The 11,396-nt window shown below is 43.5% G+C and overlaps 1 long non-coding RNA gene across 2 annotated transcripts; it reads left to right on the top strand.

Moving 5' to 3' along the window:
• Positions 1 to 1,292: 1,292 nt before the first annotated feature.
• LOC123627269 lies at positions 1,293 to 10,961 on the top strand. Of its 2 annotated transcripts, XR_006731227.1 has the most exons (4): positions 1,293 to 1,464; positions 6,628 to 6,665; positions 7,095 to 7,303; positions 10,687 to 10,961. It is a non-coding gene; the product is annotated as an uncharacterized LOC123627269 (long non-coding RNA). The 2 variants fall into 2 exon arrangements; XR_006731226.1 differs by lacking the exon at positions 6,628 to 6,665 and having other exon boundaries at positions 1,298 to 1,464.
• Positions 10,962 to 11,396: the final 435 nt, after the last annotated feature.

Below are 11,396 nucleotides of genomic sequence, written 5' to 3'. Positions count from 1 at the left end.
CATTATTCAGTTTATAAGTGCTGTCTGTAATGTTACTGTCACAGAAATGTTATGGAAAACGGTCTCTCAAAATATTGGGAAACCTGTTTTCAAAAATTTGAACAGGCACTGGATATCATATTATCATTATCATCAGAAAGTATTTATTATATTCATTATACTATTTCAGACCCGGTTCTGGGCATTCAGGGAGAAAATACCTTTCCTACAAAAGATTTCAGTAAGAACCCTCCCTCTAGAGGGGGATGCTTGCAATGTAGTTTGAGATATTCCCACCCATTTCATAATTAAGTAGATAAATACAGCTATAATTAGATGTTTCAATCAGTTGGTACCAATTCTGGAAAGAAATCGCAGCTACAATTGGAAGAGCTGTATATTATTTTCCCTGTTTCTAATTCTAGAGAGCCATGAATCAAAGAAACTAAGTTTGAAAACTGGCTCTAACCTATACTTATCTATTTTTCAAGCAAATTTTCTGCAGTCTTTGTGGCCATATGAATAAAGAAATGTTAGTCCTAATACAGATAGCTTAATAATTTTACTTCCTCTTGGCCGATGGAATTTTCACATAATGTGACAGTAGTACCTTCTTCATGGATGTATTTAAGATTCTGCGGTGAAAAGTTAATAGCGTAGAACATTTCTTAAAATTTTAAATTTATAATAGTGGAAAATGGAAAGTCAATTTTAAGGAAAAATCCATTACACTGAAAAATGGTTTAACCTTTTATAAAAGGCAGGGTTTTGCTAAGAATTACATATTCATTTTAGAATATGACTTGAATCGTCCACCGTTTGTACAATTAAGAGAAAACATCACCCTTTTGGAATGATGGATATCCAAGAATAGAGCCATAATAATTGTATGTTTATGAGATTAAATAGCATTATACGTATATATTTTCTATTACGTAAATGTAAAAGAAGTAGGAATTGTATTTCATTTATGGGATTATTTTTGTGTTGAAGCAAGCCTCAAGTTAAGTCTAGTCTGGACATGTATTAAAAGCCAAAGTTTGTAAGTGAGATATGATTCCCATGATAATGTCTCTTGTTTACTTAAACATTCTAAATAATATTAGACTTATTTCAGATGCAGCAGGAGTTAGAAGAAAATATAACTCTATATAGCAAATGATATCCCTTTCCATTGTTTGGTTAATAGATACTACATTTAGTATTTTTTCTTAGACACATCTAGTAAAAGATGTGAAAACATAAACATTTGTACTGAAGAGCATACTTATGCCTCATGAATTCATCATGTTCCATAGCCTTAAGAACATCTCATGACATCTCTGTATGGCTTTTTTTCAGACTCCACACTTCATTCCTGCATCCCTGTGGAAGTGTCCAGAGGCAGGCTGAAACTGTTCACAGAATAACCAAACCCTCCTCAACTTCTCAGGTTTATGGCCAAAATGGGACAGCCGTTTCAGTTCATAAGCAATCACTTGACAGGTGACATTTTAAATCAGTCATTTCCTATGTTATTGGTTTACTTTTGCCCTCAGAAAAAGTTGCATATTCCTCGGCACGGGATAAAAACTCCCCAATCAGTTTGCTCCCTGTCAAGGTATTCAGCCTTTTCTCTTGCCACTTGCCCTCCTCTCCCCCTTTGCTCTAGCATCTCACCAAACTAGACTACTTAGAAGTAAGTGCACAAGGACTTAGAAGTCCTAAGAAGGACTTAGAAGAAAGTCCTTCCTCAGCTCCAGCTGGTTGCATTTGCCACTTCCTTCTGTCTGGCACACTTTGTCCTTGTCCTTCAGGTTTCAACCTACATTCATCTCCACATAAAGTCTACAGTATTGACACAAAACTTGGACAGATGGCCCTTGTGTGTGTTCCAATAGTGTCCAGTTTTATACGTGTCATGGTATCTGTGACTCTGTGTGGAAACTGCCTGTTTCTCAGCATGGTTGTGGAATAAGTGAATGAAGAATGGGAAAACCAGAGCTCTGACACTTAACCACAATCACAGTTAATTCAGTGTGCTACTGTGGGCAAATAATATTTAATAGTCATTTTGTCTTGTAGTCATACATACATATTTTTCATTCTTATTAACCCTGATAAAGTTCTCAACTTATTTTTAGTGACTTACACTTAGTATGAAATCTTTAGGGAAAGAATGTAATTCTTTCTTTTTCTTTCCACATGCTGCTGAATTGGAATCTAGATCCTATAGAGCTGCTGCTCTAGGATCTTCTGATGAGTCAGATCTGCATGAAGATCTAATTTGAAAAGCATCCTGAAGATGTGTACTGATGTTAAGGAGAAATTATATTGTACTGGGAGACTTTCGAGGAGACCTCACAAATGAAAACCAGTATCATTGAGCATATGCAGGCTGCCCAAGTGTCTGCTGCTTAATCAGCCAAACAAGCAAGTTTTCAAGAATACATTAGTGGCATACATTGATGGCTAATTTCTGTTTTCCAGTTTTTATCACTATATATAGTGACAGACATCACTGTATGCTTAGACAGACATCATATCGACATACTGGGACTGTGGTCACTGTCGATGTTTGCATTTATAACAGTTGTTACAGTACCACTGAACTGGCAGAATTTTAATTTTAAGCACTGATTTATATGACTTATTCCTCATGGAAAAATAAAATTTGCCTAAGGTTTCTTACTTTATCTGTTTGTTTATTTTTTATTAACTTCTTCAAATATTCTTAAAATTATAGAAAAGTTCCAAGTTTTAGTACAGAGAGCTTTTTGTTTTTGAACTATTTGAGCATTAATTGGTGGCATTGTGCCATCACCCCTGATTACTTTAGTGGGTATTCCTACAAGTGAGGACCTTCCACGTAGCTGCAATACAGTCTTGGTGATCAGAAAGTTAACATGAATACATGCAATTATTAAATGGTCTGATTCTTTCCAAGTTTTATTAATTGTCTATAATGTCCTTGGTAACCATAGAATCCCATTCAGATCCATGGATTGCATTTAGTTGTCCTGTCTCTTAGATTCTTTCAGTCTGGAGCAGCTCCTCAGTCTTTTCTTGACCTTCACTACCTCTAATCTTTTGAAGAGTAAAGTCCAGTAATGTAGAGTGTCCCTCCATTGGGTTTTCTGAGCTTTCATTATGATTAGGTTTAGACCATATCATTTTGGACAAGAGTATCACAGAAGTGATCCTGTGAGGTTCTCGTTGCATCCTGTCATGTGACCTACAATCTGGCTTGTCCTATTACTGGCGGTGTTAGCATTGATCAGTAACAGTGGTATCTGCCAGTCTCTCATCTGTAAAGTTACTTTTTCACCTTGTAATTAATTAGGATTTTGTGGGCTTGGTAATTTGAGATATGTAAATATCTCTGTTCCTCATGAAACCTTCAATTGATTCATTTACTTTTTTCAAAATGGATTCATGGTTGATTTTATTCCATGGCTTACAATTTGTTGATATTTAAAATGTATTTTTCATTGTATAAGTATTCTGTTTTGTAAAATTCAGACATACAGAAAAATTATAGCAATAGTACAAAGAATTCTTGGTTGGATACCGTCCCTCAAATGTTAACGTTTGACTACATTGGCTTTATCCTTTCTCTGCCTTTTCTTTTCTTTCTACCTATAGAAATATATAATATACACTTTTTTCTGAACTCTTTGTAAGTTGCAGACCTGATTTGTCTTTTTTTGTGACTATGTCACTGTGTATCTCCTGTAATAAGGAATTATCTTCTTATATGATCTTATAGAGCTTTATCATAATTGTTGAAATCTAGAAATTAAAATTGGTTCAATATTAACATCTCATCTACAGACTGGGAACTAAAAATAAAATCCTAAGGCTCCTGCTAACTGAACAGATGCCTCTCGCCAAGGGGACTCCAGAAAAACCTTAAAACTGAGTCCCCAGCCATCATGGGATGGCAGGTGTAAAGCACAATTACATGCACAGGTCTTCTCATTACTATTCATGATTCTTCTAATAGCTTGTTAAATATGTATATTTAGCCATCCAGCTCAGTACAAATCGTGTTTCTTTTGTCCATCCCTTGAAACATGTGTTCTTGGCTTGAGGCGACAGCCGTGTTTCCCAGCCTGTCAGAATGACCGCTGCAGGTTGAAAATACTTCATGAGATATAAAGCTCTCCTTTTTCTAAGTATATAAACCTCATTGTATATTTTTTTAGTTAATAAGACCTTTTTCAGATTTTTCCAATTATCTCAATATCCTTTATAGCCAAAGAAAATTCAAGATTAGGGATTGTCACAATCCATGATGTGTTGCGTCCATTTGTCAGGTCTTTTGAGTTTTTTAATCTGGGACAGTACCTGGGTCTGTCTTTGATTTTCATGGCATTTACATTTTTGCAGAGCACAGGTCAGTTATTGTGTAGGTTTTCTCTCAGTTTGGGTTCCTGTGAAGGTTCCTCATGATTTGATTCAGGTTATGCTGCATTCAGGCAGGAATGTCACAGAAGTGATGCCGAGTTCCTCTCAATGCAGCATATCTGGAAGAAGATGTTGTCACTTGGTGTCATGACTGGCCAATGTTGACTCTGATTATTTAGTGAAGAAGGATGTGCTGGGGTTGTCTGTGGCAAAGTTGCTATTTGCCCTTTGCATTTCAGAAAGCTCTTGCGTGAAGGTACTTGGAGGCTCTGTAAATATCTGGCTGCTGCTCAGAATTTCATGCCCTAGATTGAACATTTCATTCATTGCTGATTCCTGCCTGAGTAAATTATTATGGTGATTGTTGCCAAATGATTATTTTCTCATTCTTTCATTCCTCATATTATGCATTAATAAATAAAATCGACAAAGAGGGGTGAAGGGAAATCTTACAATTTTGGTAGGCAAATGCCCCCAGATTTGGTCAGTGTAGCCATTTCAAGCTGACTTCATGTCTTTTTGGTCTCTCCCCATTACTCTTCGAGTACTTCCGTACCTTCTGGCAGAAAACAATGTTCCAAGCTTATGTTGTATTTTCTCTGCCCTATCCCTGGAATCAGCCATGTTTTTAGAAGCCCTGATTCCTTTTAAGGGAGAATGATATTTGGAAACCATGATCTGGACACGTGTTGTGGCCGGTGTGCTTTGGGCTATTGGGGTCATCCTTGCTCACAAGCTTCCTCCGTGAGCAAAGCAGGGAGCACATGTGTATGCACAAATACACGTGCATGCTTACATTAGTCTGTATTTCTGTATCAAAATGTATTGAAAACTCTGAGTTCTTACTGACATTTCCAATTCCAGTTCTGAAGAGTTCATTCTACTTTTCCCTTTCAGTACAGTTCAGCCTTGAACAACGTGGGGGCTAGGGACACTGAACCCCTGTGCAGTTGAAACTCTGCATATAACTTTGGACTCCCCAAAGATGTAATGACTAGAAGTCTTACCGATAACATAAACAGTCAATTAACATATGTTTTGTATGTTCTGCATACCATAGACTATATTTTTATACTAAAGTAAGTGAGAGAGAAAATATTACAAAAATCATAAGGAAGAGGAAATATACATATACTAATGTACTGTATTTGTTGATATCAGTGTACATCTTCTGTTTACAAGGTGAATGTCTGTCTGAAATGGGGGACAGCCACAGCTCCACACCACAATCTGTGATACTTATCAAGCAACTCAACTCTTTCTTGTAGTGTCATGACTTTTTTTCTGCTTCTTGGGAGCACTTACAGCATCATAATGGAATTTCATATAGGTCCCATGGTGTTAGTCAAAGTTTGTGGTATTGCAATAACAATGGTGAAAAATGCGTGAGAACCATGAGAGATGACTTTTTCTGGAAAGACAGAGTGCTCAGTTGGAGATGATTAGTGTCACGTGGCATTTTAAGTGGACATTTGAAACATTTCAGCTTGCTGCAATAGCAACAGGAGGTGGCTTCAAAATTATTATAGTAGTAGAATATATGCGGTAGTTAGTTTTATGCAGTTATGATTTAATATTGCATCTTTACATTTCTTTGCATTTCTGTCCACTGCAAATGGCACCATGTAGCCTGTGTGCCCCAATTTGGAGAAATGTATACTTTTTATAATAGATTGTGTATATTTTATGATAGTAAATGATAAAATAGACTAATACCTATAATACATATATTTTGTGCATTCATGACATACCTTTTTCTTAATTTTGTTGATTATCTCTATGCTATGTGGTTCATCTGCAAGATTTTTCCAGTTGTAGTGAACCTCCAAAAATATTGCATTATATTTATCGGGAAGTACCTGCATAAAAGTGAACCCATACAGTGCAAACCGTGTTGTTCAAGGGTCAACTGTATTTGTATCTCTCTTTCCTGACAGTAACCTGGCTGTCTTCATCCCGAGTATATAGTAAGTGACCAATAACTGTTAGCTATGGTGGCCATGATGATAATGTAGAACCATCTGGGTGATTCAACTCCTCAAACATTTTCTGAGTACCTGTAAAGGCTAGAAAGGTCTCATGTCCCAGCCCTAAGGGGAAGTAAATCAGGAAGTAGTCCAAACTGTATTCTATATATTTGTGGCTAAGCCCAGGTGGGGACACCCCACTCCTGTCCTCTGAGCTTTCAGGAAGGTCCTCCTGAGGTCATTGGGTGGTCCCTTCACCCGCTGGAGTTCCCATTCTTTATCTCATCCTCAGATAACTTTGGACATACCTACTGCCCAAGGACCCCTGGGGTAAGTGTTGGGGGAAGGAAGGACTGGGAAGGGGCAATTAAAAGCTAAACCCTGGGGGGGGTAGAGGCAGAGAGAGACCTGTCTGCAACCACAGCAGAGTCCATAGCATTTCTGAGACTACAAGCCACAAGAAGTAAGTGTGTATAAGCATGAAGTAGAGGAGAAGACAATTGTCAGAAGGGCTGTCCTTGAAGGACTTCCTGAAAGGGTAGAGCTTGAGCTCAGTTCAAAGGGTGGACAGAGGTTCCAGTGGGCCAAGATGACAAAATACTTGTAACAAAACCCATTCCTTCTTCCACGGCCTGAACCAAGGTCTTCCTTGGGTCATTTCTTTGTTTTGCCACCTGACAAGGTGCTTTTGCTCCCTGAGGAGGAAAGCTAGGAGCTTGCTTCTCTAAGACCCCTGCCCTCACCCCACTCCCATTTCAGACTCCTACGAAGGATGCCACTACGGTGAGGAGAGAGGAGACCACTCATCGGTACTACATGGCAGCGTAGCCTGGCATCAGGAGGCCTGAGGATCTGCAGGATCTTGGGGTTTCACTTTCCACATCGGTACAATGAGAATAAAATGGCACCTGACTGCATACCTGGAGAGCGTTTACAGAAAGCATACTCTATGCAGGATGCCTGTGGAGGTACGGAAATCTAAGAGAAGCCCTTGCATTTGGGACATGCAAAGGCCAGACTCCCTCCCTCCAATTTCAAGCTGTACATGGGCCTTAAGAGCTAAATAGAGTCGTGTGGGCAGTAGTAGTGGCTAGAAGGGTGGAGGTGACAGGGAACCTGCCTGTAGAGGGTGGCCCTGGGTATAGCTAAGTCCAGAGGAAGAGAGAATTTCAGATAGGAACAAAGGTGCCCAGCCAGGACATTCCAGAGAACACAGAAAATGGTTTGTGCTCTGTGGCCCAGCTACCAGAAAAGTCAGTGTTAATCAGAGGGCCCTTGGAGTCCTTGAAAAAGGAGCATGCAGGGTGGGTGAGTTTTCAGTGGGACACAGATGTGTGTGTAGAGCAGTGAGAGGGTGAGGGTCTTGCTCATCCAGAGCCAGCAAGGGCCAAACATGGGGGCGGCTGTTGGCCACCTGCGTGCAGCCTCTGTCCCTGTGGAGGCCAAACACAGAGAGGCTGGGAGCCCAGACCAGGCTGCCCTGCACAGCTGGCATGCGAGGGTCCTCCTGCAGCCAGTGATGAGAAGGCTCTCTCCAGCCTCATCAGCTGCAGGCTTGGAACTTCTAACTCGGGAATGAGGCAGGACACACGGGAAGAACCAAGCCCCCACGAAATTTAACTGGATGTCCTATATTTTATCTGGCGACTCAGCTCCTTCTCAGAGTGGGTTCTTTAGGGAACCTGACCTATAACAAACCTGATGAAGTGGGTACTATCATTGCCCTCCTTCTAGAAAATGAAAAACTGAGTCTCAAATTGTGGTCCTATAAGTGACGCTGGTTGTAAAGGGAGGAGTAAAACATTATGGGTTTGGGAGCTGGGTCAGCTGGGGTGGGGTGCGGGTGCAGAAACTCCTCAGCCATTTTCAAAGCCCCACCTCTAACTGGGCCTACAGCTCTGGAGGAAAGGGCTGTGGTCCAGGTTTTCCAGCCAGCCTTCCCAGGGCAGGGCTGAACAACCCCCCTGGAAGAAGGATTTAATCAGCCCCTTTGTCTCTGCCTCTCTTGGCCTTTGCTTTCCTTGTCAGAGTCTGTGTCAATAGCTGGAAATCCAGGCCGCATGACAAGCAGCAGCCTGGCCTGGGCTGCCCCCTCCCCAGCTTCTCACTTCCCCCTGCCTTTCCCCACACAGAGCCTGACTGCAGGGACCTGGGCAGGCTCCCCTCTCCCCTGAGAGTGCAGCTGGCCCAAGCCTCAGTGTTGCTCAGCTGGGCCCTAGCAGTTCCACTCTGACTCTCCTCAGTAGCCAGGGTGACCTCTAAACAAATCAGATTCTGCCACTCCCCTGCTCAAAACTCTTCCATAGCTCCTGGTGGCCTCCCTGCAGCTGTAGACTGTGCCTTTACCCATGACACTCCCTCTACCTGGAATACCTTTCTTCTCTATTTGAGCTAATCCCTCCCATTCTTCAAGACCCCTTTTTGTCTTTGAGGCCTCTATCTGTCCCCCTTGGATAGAATGAGTCACTTCCCCACCTGGCCAGCATGGCATCCTTACTGTGTCTGATGCCCTCACCCCAGGGCGTAGGCTGTGAGCACTCGCCTGACCTCTGTGCGGCATTTTCTAGTTTATAAAGTGGTTTTCACATGTGCGCTCCCTTTCAGCTCTCTTGGATAGACCCCTTTGTCTCCATTTTAAAAATGATGCAGCAGAGGCCTGGCCGGGTTCCTGATGTGCTCATCCTCAGGTAGCTCAGGACTGCGGAGCAGGACTCCGTTACCCAGATCTCGGAGTGCAGCGCCAGTGCTGTGTCCAGGAAAGGCTGGCCTTGCGACTGCATGGCCGACACCGGCTAGCTCGGTGGGTAGGCTGACGTTACTTCAGCAGCGCTAAGAGGAGCCCCCTTCTCTGCTCTGTGCCTGTACCCCGACACAGGCCCCAGTTCCTGGCTGGGTATGGGGGTGCTTGGGCACGAATGCGCTTCCGGTTCTGCCTGCTTCCTCTTTAACTGGAATGCTGGGCCAGGTGACTGGGAAGTCACCTTCCCGGGAGTGCAGTAGGAAGTTACCACCCTGGTGCCTTTGATGGTAAGGCTAAGTGGAACTGGGATTCAGGCCCATGCAGTCCGGAGACGGGGAGCTGAGTGGGGTGCTTTCCACCTCTGGACAGCCCAGCATCACCAGCCTACCTGGAAACGCAGCCGACCTGGAACCCCCATTTCCCAAGGGCCACCCACAGAGCTGCCCAAGGACAGGGCTTAGGGAAGGGCTTCTGTCCTAGGCCTTTACAGTCAGTGCCAGTTTCCTCAGGGAATCATGGTGGCTCTACCATTCAAGCAGACCCCGAATCCCACCCCTTGTCACCCCTCCACTGCTACCGGCAGGTCCCAGCCACCGTCCTGGTCCCGTCTCTGCTGGCTGACTCTGGCAGCCTGCATGCAAAGGGCCTCTGCGTGTCTGCTCTTCCATCCCTCTGCATAGTCCCCTCTGGACAGAGAAGTCAGGGCGATGGTGTCACTCTGCTCAAACCCTGCCTGGCCCCCCATTTGTGGCTAAGAAAAGCCCAAGTTCTTAAGCGGCCCACCAGGCCCTCCATCATCGGTCCCCATTCCGCCACTCCCCCACTCCTCTGTGCCAGACACAGCCCCCTCTGGGCCTTCACTGTGGCTGATCCTTTTGCCTGGAAGACTCTTTCGCCAGAAACCCACTCAGCTAACTTTCTCTCCCTCCTCCTCCCAGTCTTTGCTGAGCCCTCACCTTCTCAGCAAGGCCCACCCTGGCTACCGTGTCTCACATGGAAGTCAGCCCCACTCTGCCCCACCACTCTCCATGCCCTCCCTGCTCCCCTTCTGTTTCTTCAGTAACACTTTCACCTTCTGCTCACTTATCTCGATGGCTTACTGTGCGAGGCCAGGGACTCTGCCCCTTTTATTCACTACTGAAGCCCTAAGCCAGAGCCTTGGCGTATGGTATCCACTCACTAAATATGTGTGGGGTGCACTGGATCTAGAAGTGTGGACGATGATAATCCCTCCATCACTGTGCTGTATAAGAATTAAATCAGTCCGTTAAGAGCACTGAGCCTAGGGCTCCTGGTAAGTGCTCCGTGAATATTCTTACGGTCAATATGTTCAAATGAACAGATTGCAAAAATAAAAGGTACAAGGGGTCATCTGCAGTGGAAGGGGGCGAGGGTGCTCCTAGCCTCTTCCGTCCTGTTGCCAGGGCCTGGGGCCCCACCCTGCGAGTGGCACCGTCGCTGGTGGAGACCTTCTCCCCACACAGCTGCCTTCTTAGCCCTTGTCTTCTCCCAGCGTAGTAGACGGGGGCTCATCTAAGGGGCCTTCCTGGAACAGCCTCACGTAAAGGAACTTGGAGGTCAGCCAGTCCAACCCCTGTGTTTGTTTCACAGGGGACACCAAGGGCCCGTGTGGGAAAGGACTTGACCGAGGCCTGCTGCCAGCTCTAGGTGCCTTTCACCGTCCCTCCAGCGACTGCATCCTGGGAATCCCAAAGCAGGAATCAACATCTCTCAAAGGGCTTCTTTAACAAACCAATTTGTGAAATGTTTAACTACGGAAAGCCTTACACAGCATTTGCAGTCTTCATCTGGTTGTGTTTACATTAAATCACCTTTGTTGCAAAGAATAAAATAAAATGAAATTTAAAGTGTTCTGGAAAATTTGAGATGTGACTGTCTAGTTGAATTTTTCATTTCAATAGATATTTATTGAGGACCTCAGGTGTAAGTCTTGGAGACAGAGGCGGGCAAGACACATTCTGTGCCTTTCCATGGTTCTCAGCGGGGGTTGGGAGAGGGCATGGGCTGTGTATAAAAGAGCAGCATGATGCCGCAGCTGCCCTGCTCCTTGGTGTTTACCCAAAGGAGTCAAAAACTTACACCCACATAAAAACTTGCACATGAATGTTTATGGCAGCTTTATTTATAATTGCCTAAAATTGGAAACAATCAAGGTGTCCTTCAACAGGTGAATGAATAAACAAACTGTAGCACGTCCAGACAATGAAATATTAAAAGATATGAGCTATTTAGCCACAAAATAACATGAAGGGACCTTAAATACATGTTGCTAAGTGAGGGAGGCTAGTCTGAAAAGGCTA

The sequence above is a fragment of the Lemur catta genome, chromosome 24 (genome assembly GCF_020740605.2).
Source record: "Lemur catta isolate mLemCat1 chromosome 24, mLemCat1.pri, whole genome shotgun sequence".
Classification (NCBI taxonomy): domain Eukaryota; kingdom Metazoa; phylum Chordata; class Mammalia; order Primates; family Lemuridae; genus Lemur; species Lemur catta.
The sequence above is the reverse complement of the archived record's forward strand: the minus strand, read 5'-3'. Positions and strand labels throughout refer to the sequence as shown.